This window comes from Triticum urartu, chromosome 2, assembly GCF_003073215.2.
Source record: "Triticum urartu cultivar G1812 chromosome 2, Tu2.1, whole genome shotgun sequence".
In the NCBI taxonomy this organism is placed as follows: domain Eukaryota; kingdom Viridiplantae; phylum Streptophyta; class Magnoliopsida; order Poales; family Poaceae; genus Triticum; species Triticum urartu.
In genome coordinates, this window is record NC_053023.1 from 305051243 (window position 1) to 305063987 (window position 12745).

Here is a 12745-nt window from a genome sequence, read left to right on the forward strand (position 1 = left end):
ACATCCAGAAACATCTTAATTTTTATTCAGTTTAATTTCTAATTTTAGTTCATTTCATTCTTTTTCAGTTTAGTTTCTAATTATACTAAAGTTCAATTTCAAATTCCAAATAGTTTGTGTAAATTCCCATCGAGCAGGTGTGCACGGCGAGCAGCTACTGAACTTGTGCGGGTGCTTCTTTTGGACTGTCCGGGAAGCAACATGATTATAGAAGGCAAAATCTGTAACCTATATAATTCGTGTTTGTTGTGACACTTAAGCAACTTTTATGTTCTGACACTTTAGCCGTGGTGATTCTACACCCCCATGACCTGCCTCCTACCAGGCAGCAGCTAGGGCCTCATGAACAAAAGGGCTCCGTCTCTTCTCAACCCAGAGCTAGCTAAGGAAGACGAAGCACAGCAATACCTGGCAGTTAGTTATAATCCATCCACAAGAAGCAGCAGAAGGTCTGTTCCCGGCTCTTCGGCCCCCATTCTATTTCTACCTCCTTTTTCTTACCTGCCTTTCCTTATTCATAGCTTGCTTGGTCTCTGACTCAGCTATTTCGTATAATGTCTGCAGTGTGTGTAGGCTGATCAGACTGTACATACACACACACCCTTATATGTCGGAGGATCCACGGCACGCGATGGAGGGGAGGGCGAGGCGGCGCGCTAGCCCGTCCAGGATGTGCACCAAGGCTATCAGGGTGGAGCCGGAGCCACCACCGACCAAGAGGCTTGAGCCAGGGACGAGGGTGGCGGTGATGTAGTACCTCTGCCGCAACCACCACTTGGAGCACCCACACTTCATGGAGGTGACCCTCGCCTCCCTGCAAGGCCTCTACCTGCGAGGTTAGTAAGCTGCAACTGCAGCCTGATTTTTATTCCTGCTAGTGGTTTGTTATAGGATGATGCCTTACCATGAATGATTGCAATTTGTTTCTTTAGATGTGATTGGCCGGCTGGACGCCGTGAGAGGGAAGGGAATGGCAGCCAAGTATTCCTGGTCCTGCAAGAGGTACCTACATACATATCCATCAATCGAACTGCTGTCGATCTCGAGATCCATCTGTTATCGAACAAACATTGTTTTTATTCACAAGGCAACGATGCAATGCAGGAGCTACAAGACTGGATTCGTGTGGCACGATCATTATGCGGATGATCTACTGCTGCCCACACAAGGAACAGAGTACGTTCTCAAGGGCTCCCAGCTCCCTTTCGACCAGTCAAAGCCAATGCCAATGCCAGGTATTAATTCCATGAATCATGACCAATTGTAGTTTGTTCCTTTTTGAACTGCTACTTAATCATATCCTACTGTTTCAGATCATCAGCAGAAAGGATGTCAACATAGTATACTCCCATGGTTGCCGCAGATTAGAAAGTTCGTGAAAAATAAATATAGAAGTTCAAAGAAGAGGGTCAGAAAAAGATTTGGGAAAAGACATACACCAAAAAAACATGGGAAAGGTCAGTTCAAAAAAACATGCCATAAGTAGTTAATAGTTTATTTGGAGTGGTTAGCCATTCAGTAAGTAGAAAAAGGACATATCAGTTCAATTATACTTGCCAGAAGTAGTTAAGAGTTTATTTGTTGTGCTTAAAAAAATCATGCTAATTTTTTGTAGTTCTTAGGTTAGAAAAAGGTATCATTTCACTTTGCTAAAGTCCATCCAGAATCTTGGAATCCTATGTGGTCTCTCACAAGGTATGCGCAAAATGATATGTACCTCGATGAGTGTAATGTGTTTTCTTACTTCCAGGCCTGGGGATGTTTTTTCATTTGACATACTTCAAGTATTTTGTGGGTAAGTAAACCAATCATGTTTTTGTAGTTCGGAAGGAAATCATAATAAGTTCTAAGGAAACAAATATAGAAGTTCATATTTCGAAACAGATGAAGTATTTGGAATGTAAAATGAATTGTTTCAAAGTACATAAAATTTTATGTTTAGTTGTGAAATTGTAATTTTACTGTACATGAACTTGTGCATGATAATTGGTGGCTATTGTGTGTGTGCAGGGTACGTCCAACGACAACGAGCAGGCGGCAAGTTTATTGATGAGCAGCGGGACGGTGGCATGGAGCAGTTCAGTAGGTGTGCGTAGTTCATGTTCACCCGTATTTGTAAATGCCGGTAGCAGTAGTAGTATTTACAAATTTGTAACCTAAGAACTAAGCTTGCATCTCGTTACTTAAATGGAAGCACTGACCTCGTAGTTTTATTGGACCAACCACTAACTTGAGAATTAGACATGGTGCTCATTGTATTCTCTCGATCTTGGTTGTTCTTGCAGTGCTTATAAGCTTGACATCTTTGATGAATCCAGCCCGAACTGAAGCCTGTCGGTGAGCCGGGCGCTATGCCAACCACTGTCCTCTGTCTACCTCCTTCCCCAGTGAGCCCATGCTATTTTGCTCTTGATGCTTGAACTTCCTGCAATTCTTCTCTCTGTTCGAAAATTCCCAAAGCATTAGTACTTCGTATCAGGATATGCCATGTTATTTCTACAAATTTCCATTATGCTTGTATGTCCAAAATGTGTGCATTTACTACTTTTGATTTGTTGTAGTGCAGAGAAGTTACCCTGTTGTAGGCTGACCTGGAGGCGGCTCCTCCGTGTCGACACAATTGCAGGACCAACGTGCTACTGACCACGCAAGCTTCCTCAAGGAGCTTGTGCCCAATGATACTAAAAGGAGAAACTGCTCTAGCTTTGAACTACTTATTCAATCATGCTATTACGGAGTGAAAAATGGAGTGAAAGTGTATTGCAATTGATCTTTCTTAGACCCTGTCAATCCTCTATCTATCCTTTCTTTGCTTGTTTTTTGGTCTGTAATTCAAAAACTTTGACCTCATAATTCGGTTTTTGGTTAATTTGTTATGTCCAGTACAAACCATTAAATCTGAAGAGGCTTCTAATTGCAAGAAAATGTGCAGTTGGTGTGGTGTATATGTCATTCATATATGAAAATTTGCATTCGGTGTTGTGCATATGTTATTCATGTGCATGTATTATATGTGTGAAAAAATTTCTAGATATGATGAGATGATTGCTACTTCAAATAAGGTAAAGTACATGACAGCTTGATGTGCATGCAAGAATAAAAAAATGGTTTGAATCAAAAATATTGATCAGTACAAATTAAAAACAATGATCAGTTCGAAAAGTAAAAGATTGTTAGGTTTTGGTATTCTGTGACGTTGACATCCAAGAAAACATCCAAGTTCTGCAACTGATCCACCCAGATGGGACAAGGAGGTCAGTCCAGCAGGCGCATCTCAAGTGTCATGTCAGTGTGGCACCCACCCGTCCCCATGCCTCTCCACCGCATGTCGTGTCGTGCCAGCTTGCCATCAACCACCGTTGTGGCTCAGCCCTGTAGTGCTTCCATGATCACCACACGTAGCTTCCTTTTATCGTTGTCCTCGCCCTACTCTCATGCATATTGGCATTGTAAAAACACAACAAGTTCACAATTAAAAAAGTTGAAAGTTCAACATGACATCCCAGATACGTTTAAGAAAAAAGCTCAAACAAAATGAAACCCAATGAAAAATCAAATGGTAAAAGTTCAAGTCGCAAAACAAGTGAAGTCCAAAACATCTTGCAAGAAAATTGAGTTAAAAAAACACACAAAATTATTTCATTTTGAAAAATATCATTCAGTTCAACGATATAAACCACGAAAGTTCGGGGACTATGATACCCAAAAGACAGAGTGAAGTCTAGTATGTGAAAACATGCTCAGTACAAACCCATACGAACATTAGTGCAAATATTCTTTTCTCGGAACCATTAAAAATTACTCTGAAAAATTCCTTAGTACAAACACACACATAGATCAGTACGAGTACTCTTTTTTCGGACAGAAAAACAGCACGATGAGTCTCACCGTATTTAAACTTACTCTTAAAAGATGGGTGCAAGTACAAAATCATAAAGACATCCGTTCAAAGTACTATTTTTTCAGAACCATTGAAAACTACTCTGTGAAAAATACCTCAGTACAAACATAGACTTAGATCAGTATGAGTACTCTTAAACGGTTTGTCGGAAATAACACGATGGGGTTTACCTTATTCAAAATTACTCTTAAAAGGTTGGAAGTAGAGAAAATGTTCAACATGAATAAGCTTCACATTTTTGATAGCTATCCAACTGTATATTATTTGCCCAATTTCGATAAACTTTAAAAAATCGCGTTCGAAATCAGATTTGATCGTATTCGAATTCGTTTTTAAACCATAAGGAATTGGAAAAACATTTCTATACGAAAAAGTTGCGCATTTTCCATAGATTTCCAACGCCATATCATTTGCGTCAATCCGATAAACCGTTTGTGAAAATACGTGAAAATACGTTTCGCCCAGAATTTCACCATTTTTCAAATTACTTTTAAATTGTATAAATTTTGAAAAAACTATAGATATATGGAAGATGCGGATTTTTACCAGCTTTCCAATGCCATCTTATTTGCTCAATTCTGACAAACCGTTTGAAAACTGAGTCTAAAATACGATTCATGTTTTCGGTTTTGAAAAAAACGATTTTTTCAAAACTGCTCTTAAGCCGTGATGATTTTCAAACGCCTGATTTTCATCTCGTTAAGCCGTGATGATTTGAAAAACGCCTGAAAATCATCAGTACAACCACCTGATTTTCATCTCGTCGAACTGATCGTGTTTTCGTCGGAATGGGGCGTGTAATATATCGTTGGAAAGCTCTTGACATCTACATTACAGTTTAAGAGCAGTTTCGAAAAAATCATTTTTTTCAAAACCTAAAACGCGAATCATATGTTGGACTCGATTTTCAAACGGTTTGTCGGAATTGAGCAAATAAGATGGCGTTGGAAATCTGGTGAAAATCCGCATCTTCCATATATCTATTGTTTTTTCTAATTCTATAGGATTCAAAAGTAATTTGAAAAATGGTGAAATTCTGGGCGAAATGTATTTTCGTGATTTTTTGCAAATGGTTTGTCGGATTGATGCAAATAATACGGCGTTAGAAAGCTATGGAAAATGCGCAACTTTTTCGTATTGATATGTTTTTATAATTCCTTACGGTTTAAAAACGAAATCGAATACAATCAAATTTGATTTCGAACGCGGTTTTTTTAAAGTTTGTCGAAATGAGGCAAATAATATACTGTTAGAAAGATATCGAAAATACAAAACTTAGTCATGTTAAACGTTTTCTCAAATTCGCAACCGTTGAAGTGTAATTTGGATTACGGTGAGACCCATCATGTTGTTTTTCCGTCAGAAAAAACAGAGTACTTGTACTGATCTACGTGTGCGTTTGTACTGATGTATTCTTCGGAGAGTAATTTTGAAAGGTTTCGAAAAAAGAGTACTTGAACTGATGTTCATATGGTTTTGTACTGAGCGTGTTTCCACATACTAGACTTTACTCTATATTTTCAGTATAATTTTTCTCGTAACTTCACAATGATATCATCATGCCTGAACTTGCATATTTTATACCGTTGAACTGGATAATATTTTTAATAAAACAAAAATGTTTTGTTTTTTCTTTTGAACTAAACATTGTTTTGCGACGATATTCTCGACTTCTCTCATTTTACCACTTGAACTTTTACCATTTTGAATTTCCATAGTTTTTTTTGTTTGAGCTTTTTTTCCAAACTTATCTGGAACGTCGTGTTCAACTTTTTTCTGTACTTATATGCTAGTAATAATAGAACATTTTCCATACAATTTTTGTCGATTCGTGAACATGAACCAAAATAGGTAGGAGAGAGCAGTATCGAACTGATCATTGTTTTCGACTGAACTATAGTGTTCTTCTTTTCCAAGAACTGATCATGTAATACATATTGAACGGCCACACATGTATGATATAATACATGTGTGGCCGTTCAATATGAGCAAACATCCCATGTTTCTCAACTTCAAACTTTATTTTTTGTTTTCTCTGAACTTGTTGTATTTTTGAGTATGAACCGATGGGAATATAATCTTTGCTAAATTGCTTCAAATATTTTGTGTAGCACATGCACAACCATGATAAGCATATGTACAAGTACATATGAAAAATTATGTGCTTTTCATTTAAAATTAAATCAAGGTTTCAAATAAATCTAGATATAATGGATCATTAAATGTTTTGTACTATGTTAGACGAACAAAAAGAACCAAAACTGGATACATAGTTTGAAGATCACATCACATACGGCAAATAATTATTCCTGTAAAAAAACAGCAAACATTTATTTAAAAGAAGGATCCAGCAGGAAAGGTACATCAATACACATCCCTCCGATCAACAACCACTAGGGAAAATCTGAAATCTTTGAACTTATGTATGGAGATGAATAGAACTATTTAACACATATTTGGTGGCACAGTAGGTACGACTCCAAACCCCAAGTTAATTACTTCCCTCCAGAACATTGACAAATCCTAGAGCAACCTGAACAAAATGAAGAAACAATTTTCTTCCTCTGACGGCCTGTGTGGACCAAAAGTGCCAGTGATCTTTTTCTTCCTCCGAACTTATGGTCTTTTTGAGTTATAACTGATGTAGACATTTTCCGTTGAAGTATTGCGGACTTTTGGGTAGTAGACGCACAACCTGACAAGGCAATGTACAAGTTCATGTAATAAGAACAACCAAGTTAATGTATAGCAACATCATATGTTCAAAAATAAAAATAAATAGAGTTCTGTACTGTTTTTGCTATAACAACTAAGTTAATGTATGCCATGGGGCTGGAATGGACAGCGCTGCAAATCCTGGAGTGGTGGAGAGGGAGCTCATGTCACTACCAAGTCTATTAGGGTACTAGAAATTCATGGAACATAAGTTAGACCAAACTAATTGATTACAAGAACTCCTATGAACTGAACTTAAATTAGAAATTGAGCTGAACTTAAATAGTGGAAACTTAGAGTAAACCAATCAGTAATTTTTTCTTTGTTGTTATTATACTTATTTATTGTTCATCTCCGAACTTTCTCAGATTCAACATATGGCCTGCTAGAACCTTTTTATTTTGAAACTCTTTCCTGAACATCTCAGGTTCTTTGAACATACAACACATATTTTTGTTGTCCTTTATATAGACAAAAATGCATATATTTCTAACAAAACGAAGATACTGGCACTTCTTTGATGGTTGTAGTTCCAGACTTTTGCACTAACTGGTTTTCAGTTCAATATACAAAAGAACAACATACTCCTAGGATATATGTAGTACCTTCTCTAATCTAATGTAACAAAGTAATTGTGACACAAAGGCAAATAGGAAATAGCATGACACTTGAGCTAGTAAAATTCAGGGCATAGTGAAGGTTCTTCTGGGAGGTCAACAACGTGGAGCCACAACTACACAAGAAAATGAAATATCTGGTGCCTCATAAGTATCTGTACGGGTTTGTCTCTATGCGAACAAAATGGATGGTACTACTGATTCAGTGACTATCATAAGTCTTTGCATTTTACGTGGTTTCAATTCAATCAAAAATGGAACAGCATACTGCATATTCTGCCTATACATGTAAACATTAGAAACTGGTTTTATAGGAAACATTTTCATTAAATGACCACTACTTTGAGCGGCTACTTGGAAGCGAAGTCATCTTATCAGTGGCTAATGGGTTAGCAGAGCTTTTGAAGAAAATGGAAGCAAAGGCTAGCTAGCACCTTCGCGAACCCCACGGCAAGATCATTGGCGCTGAACCTGGAAATGGGGTCGAAAAGGCTCATGCCGCGCTCGGCGGCCGTCTAGCACCCTGCCGGCGGCATTGCCTTGTGGTTGGCCCAGTGCCCGGCTCGCCAACAAGCTTCGGTTCAGGCTAGATTCATCATATATGTCAAGCTTATAAGCACTGCAAGACAATCAAGATTGAGAGAATACAATGAGCACCTTGTGAAATTCTCAGGTCAGTGGTTGGTCCAAAAAAATTATGTGGTCAGTGCCTCCATAGAAGTAACAACATGCAAGCTTAGTTCTTAGGTACAAATTTGTAAACACTAGTAGTGCTACCAGCATTTATAGATGCTAGTGAACTTGAACTTGTGGTCTCTTGAGATCTGAACTGATTGTGTTACAAGCACACACACAAAATCTAAGAAGCTGATACAAGTACATGTTAAAAAGATAATCAAGTTCATGCATATTAATTGGGAGAAGTTCAGAAAGAAACTTTTAAAAAGTTTGTATTAAAAAGATGCATACTGCATAACATCTGTACTCACTATGACGATGTGTTTGTACTTCCCAAGGTGCCACATGCCCACATGTGTACTCACTATGACGATGTCTTTGTACTGCCCATGGTGCCGCATCTATACGCACTATAACGATGTGTTTGTACTGCCCAAATACATACATGGGAGCACAAAATAAACATTTAAAGAAAATTGGTACTCACAGGAATAGTGACAAATACACATGAAAAGCAACCATCTAAACATGTTCTTTTCGCATCTTCCCAAAGTACTCAATCAGCAGAACAACACATGTAAGGATTTTAATAGCAGAAGCAGAGAAATAGAGAGATTATTGTGAGAGAGTGTCATAGCAGACAACCTGGAGAAGCGTTGTACAAGTCCTCTTTTTTGCGTCGGCTTGCTATATGCATCGGAAAAGTTCATACACTATTGTCTAGCAAGTACACAAGTCATATTCAACAACATCTGTACTCCATATTGAATCATCTTACCCTGTTCAGAAAAATAGTGATCTTAAATACCCATCAGGGATTAATTTTTATGTATGTACACTGCCAATCCAGACTAGATACTTCCAAATCCTAAAAAACTTTATTACAATAGTCAGGAGCGAACTCATACATGTATATCTACTAATAAACACCAACAAGCAATTACAACAGCAGAGATATAATCTAAAACTCATGGCATATATCTTTGTATTCATCAAGTTGAAATCAACAAAGTTTAGAATTTCCAAACACTAAAGGGCAAAAAATGGCGAAAATAGTCTCAAGATTTACGGTCTATGTCCACCGAGAGTTTTGTTGTTAATAATACTAATAGAAGCTTTTCCAACAAAGCATTCTCTAATGAAAATCTTCCTAGCAACCTCACCCAATGACATTTATGCATTAGCTCTGGTTTGATTTGAAACTAAATTAAATGAAATTTGAGAAAAGCTGTTAGGAGGAAAGGAAACCATTTTCCAAACAAGAAAAATAAACAAGTACAAGCATGTGTATAGCAAGAGGAGTTGTTAGCATGTTTATGTGCATGCGTATGTTTGTTCAGTACACCATGTGATGCAAGTACCAACTCTTTTTCTCTTTGAAACAAGCAAGATTCACACAAATATCCTGCATTTCTAGCATTCTGAGAACTAAAATAAGAATTGCACTGAAACTAAAGCTCGACCACGACTGTGTGTGCCGAGGGGCAGCAAACGATGGTGGTGGCGGCACGCGTGGGCTACTTTCGACATGTCCACATTACCACAAAGAGGTAAAAGACACTCAAATTTTAGGATTTTTTTAAAACATTCTGCACACAACATTTGAACAAAACAAGAACACCAAAGCTTTTTTCTTACAATGCTTGTGGTCGCCGTGAGCATGCAACAAGCAGGATTAGGCTCTCGGTGGCGCAAGCATCGGATCCCCGTTAGAGAAAGATTACTTGATGAAGGCCACCATATTTTCCTACAGTAAGACAAAGGAAAGATAATACATAAAGCTCATTAATGAAAGAATCAGCAGTCACATTTTAATCGAAAACTTGTTACCAAAACTGAAAGCCACAATTTTGTTTCAAACTTCTGGGTGAGAGCATGGTGCTTCAAGATATGGTTGCAATTTTTTAATTTGATGCATGTTGCATTATAGAACTGCTATGGTTTTGCAAGTTGAACTTTTGGTAGTTTTTAAATTTTTGCATAGTGTACTGTCAAAATCTTTACCACACAAAGAACACATCTGCATTACCACATGGCACGGCGAGACTGACGCACACCTGGTGGAGGTCACTAGAACTGGATAGGGGTTGGGGTAGGAGACATGGTGGAGAGGCGACGACGGTTGATGAAACCAAGGCAGCAGATCCTGCCAGGAGGCGACCTGGCGAGACACGCTCCGGGGAGCCTATCGGGCCGGGATCCCGTAGTGGAGACAAGGAGCCATGGTCGGGCAGGGCGGCATGCTGGGGTAGATAGGGCAATGATCAAATATCTGAAGATTATCCTTCATTTTCAAAGCAATGGAAGTTTTTGTTTCTCCAAAATAAATGCAATATAAACTAACAGAAAACTAAGCATTGAAGATCTCCAGAACTTTGCAAAATACCATATGTAACATCCCTCATGTCAATTTTTATAAAGGACTTACACGAAACATGGAGAGTTCTTACTATAGTTGAGTTACCAGGGGACTACATAAGTTAAATATATGGGGGAAGTCAGCAATATAATGATAGGTTAAAGGTTCAAAGACTGGTGATTTTACAGGGCCTCTCAAGTCTGAACTGATATGAACTCCTTTTTGCCGAGCTACTGATTTTTTATATATAGCCAGCTATTTTTTTAAACACACGCATTGAACCATTTCTAGGGTTCTTAATGAGCTGATGATAGAAAAACATGTTGAACTGAACTTTAGGTTTCAAGAACTACCGAATGTTTTTGGCTTCTTCTGAACTCCAAGTCACAATTACAATCCCAATATACACATGTACTACAAAACAATGTGCATTTGTACTGTCCATAATACCGAATTAACCAAAAACAAATAATTTATGAAGGAAACAATTTTTGAACGTGGTTTGAGCTTTGTTTCTTCAGATTTTTGAACTTGTGCAGCATGTATACCTGAACTTGTGTGAATGACAAAATAACACATAGTTTTTTATGCTTTTTAAGATGAATTTAAAAAACATAAAATGGTGAACCTCCAGGGGTGTCGGTTTGGTGTTTGAAATGTAAGATGATCTCCAAAACACACACAAAGGTGAACTGAAAATTTTGGTTTTTTATGTATAAAAATACAAAAACATCTATGGATTTCACTCTTCAAAATGGGTTCAAGCACCGCTTCTAAGCAATACATCCGAGCTAGCGTCCATTCATCCAGCCCTCTCTGTTTCATCACTTGACAGGAGCAAACACGTACCTCGGCATCGACATCTTGTATAGGTGAATGAACAGGGATGGTTGCTGTGAACGGACAGGGGTGGTGGTTGTGTACTGGCCGCGGTGAGGTTGCATGGATGGAGAGGCGGTGGCCGTGGCGAACTGACTATGTGATGAAATGACAAACTAATATGCTCATAAATAGATTCGTCGATTACCAGCGATAGAGGAGGCGAACTCGAGGACGGCCAGAGCTGGTCCAGGGAGGTGGGAGGTCCAAGGTGGGAGGGGAAGCAGTCCGGAGGTGGTGAATCAGGGCGGCGGTGGAGGGGAAATCGGTGCCGTGGCCATGGAAGCAGAGGCGACGCCGACACACTGGTGGAAGGGGGATTGGGGCGGCGGCAGGGCGCTGCTAGGATGGGGCTAGGGGTCGGCGATGGGGTGCTTCTTGGAAGGGGCTCGGGGTGGGTGACAACGCGATGGTGGGAGGGGGCTCGTCGCGCCGGCGGCGCGGCGGTGGGAGGGGGCTCGAGGTGGGCGGCGGCGCGGCGGTGGGAGGGGGCTCGAGGTGGGCGGCGGCGCGGTGGTGGGAGGGGGCTCGTCGCGACAGCGACGCCTTGTGGGGAGGGAGCTCGTCGTGGCGGCCGCGAGCTGGTGGGAGGGGCTCGGGTGTCGGTGGGAAGCAGGGCTGGATCGGGGGCGCCGGTCGTCGTGGGTTGAAGACGATAGGTGTGGGGTGGAGCTTTTTTCCCCTTTTTGTTTTCGTGTCGGGAAGAATTGGGCGGGTGGGCTTCTTATGTTAGATTCGCCATTCCTATATAGGGCGCGAGGGTAACAAAATATTATTTTGTTACTAGTAACAGAATAGCTCTGTCCTATATATATATACACACACACATATACATATAGTGTTACTATTCATCACCCAGGGTGCAGAATAAGTTATTCTTCACCCGAGGTAATCTTACAATCATTTCATAATTAAATTACATTTGGAATTCAAATAGTTACATTCCTATTGATTCACTACATAAAATTTGACATAAGAAAATAAATATATAGGTCACAAGACTATGTTTTTACGTTTGTAATTTTACACAACATAAAATATTTTTTACGGTGATTATATATTTTCTTATGGTCTCTTTTTGCGTCGGAAAGAACACAAAACTTACGGGACGTAAAATTACGGTGCATTGATGCTAAAATAGAGGGGGGGTGAAGAATAACTATTCCTCACCCAGGGTGACGAATAGCGTGACCCTATATATATATATATAGTATTACTATTCATCACCCAAGGTGCAGAATAAGTTATTCTTCACCCGAGATAATCTTACGATCATTTCATAATTAAATTACGTTTCGAATTCAAATAGTTACATTCCTATTGATTCACTACGTAAAATTTGACATAAGAAAATAAAAATATAGGTCATAAGACAAGAAAATTTGCAGTTTATGTGTATTTTAAACTATGTTTTTACGTTTGTAATTTTGAATAACATAAAATATTTTTACGGCAATTATATATTTTCTTACGGTCCTTTTTTGCGTCGAAAATAAGACAAAACTTACGGAACGTAAAATTATGGTGCATTGATGGTAAAATAGAGGGGGGTGAAGAATAACTATTCCTCACCCAGGATGACGAATAGCGCTACCC

At 39.1% G+C, this 12745-nt stretch overlaps 1 long non-coding RNA gene across 3 annotated transcripts; it reads right to left on the bottom strand.

The window, feature by feature from the left end:
• Window positions 1-6207: 6207 nt before the first annotated feature.
• LOC125537108 lies at window positions 6208-11542 on the bottom strand. 3 transcript variants are annotated; one of them, XR_007295602.1, is made up of 6 exons: window positions 11120-11542; window positions 9941-10154; window positions 9550-9658; window positions 8557-8690; window positions 7668-7852; window positions 6208-6596 (listed from the first exon to the last, which is right to left on the bottom strand). It is a non-coding gene; the product is annotated as an uncharacterized LOC125537108 (long non-coding RNA). The 3 variants fall into 3 exon arrangements; XR_007295601.1 differs by having other exon boundaries at window positions 6208-7852; window positions 9969-10154; XR_007295600.1 differs by having other exon boundaries at window positions 6208-7852.
• Window positions 11543-12745: the final 1203 nt, after the last annotated feature.